At 39.1% G+C, this 1,055-nt stretch overlaps 1 protein-coding gene across 2 annotated transcripts in view; it reads right to left on the reverse strand.

Moving 5' to 3' along the window:
• LOC119592479 (LIM domain kinase 1-like) overlaps nucleotides 1–1,055 on the reverse strand; it is a 23,518-nt gene that overhangs the window by 2,558 nt on the left and 19,905 nt on the right. The gene's annotated exons all lie outside the window — the stretch shown is intronic.

A 1,055-nucleotide genomic window follows, 5' to 3' on the forward strand; every position in this document is an offset into this window, starting at 1 on the left:
GGAGAGTGATGTACAAACCATTAATATATGAAACCATTTCTGCATACTACAGCCGTGGGGACATATGCTCTTTCACTCTCTCCTAAGGGAAAAACAAGGCTCTCTTTCCTATCAAGAATGGATGCCAACACCTCTCACAAGGCACCAACACTTAGTTCCTCCAAAGTTCCTGCTACTCAAAAAAAAAAAATCTCAAATGCTTCCAATTTCCTCATCATCTGACTTTATCTGGTCTAAATATTATATCTGCCTTTCTCATTGCAACTTTATTCAAGAGCTTTCATACCAATACATCATATTTTTTGAAGCCTTTATTGTCACTCAAATCAGTGTTCCTCAGCTGTTCATTCCTTGAACAATTTCCCTTTGAAGATATGCTATCTTTTTCTAATGAAAACCTTGTCCTCGAAACAACGAAACTCATATTCCTTGCTTCCAGATGTATCAGCAATTTGTGTAATCTGTCACTTGTGAATTGCACAATTCATGTCACCTATCTTTTGAAATTCAGTATCTTCCAGAATTACTTACTTACCTATGAATCAGTCTCCTTCGTCTTCTCCAAAGCCCGTTTCCATCGGCTTCGTGACTTCCCCTCCCTCACCTGATCGATGGTGAACGTCTCCCTCCAACCGAAGACTTTAGAATATGGCTTGATCACACTTCAAATCACTCAGACAAAATCCATTATTCAAGCATCATACCTTACTTTGGCTGCACCAAAGACCTAGCACTGTATCACTCATATAGTACTTGCACTGATTTGGGGGAGGGGTTAAATTAGTAAATGATTCTCAGGCCAGGCAGGGTTTTACACATACCCTTCGGCTCTCCATCAGCTTTGGTAAACGGGCAGCCAGTTGTATTATGCTTTGAAGACCATGTATCCCTTTTTTTATCCATCCATCTTTGTAAAAAATAAATAAATATATATTGATAACAATATAGCTACAGTTCCCTCTCTCACCCATTTGTCAGTCTCTTCGTGGATAACCATAATCAAACTCTTGAGTTTCGCTTTTTGGTAGGTTGCCTGTCGAACATGTTAATTTCCT

The sequence above is a fragment of the Penaeus monodon genome, chromosome 30 (genome assembly GCF_015228065.2).
Source record: "Penaeus monodon isolate SGIC_2016 chromosome 30, NSTDA_Pmon_1, whole genome shotgun sequence".
Taxonomy (NCBI): domain Eukaryota; kingdom Metazoa; phylum Arthropoda; class Malacostraca; order Decapoda; family Penaeidae; genus Penaeus; species Penaeus monodon.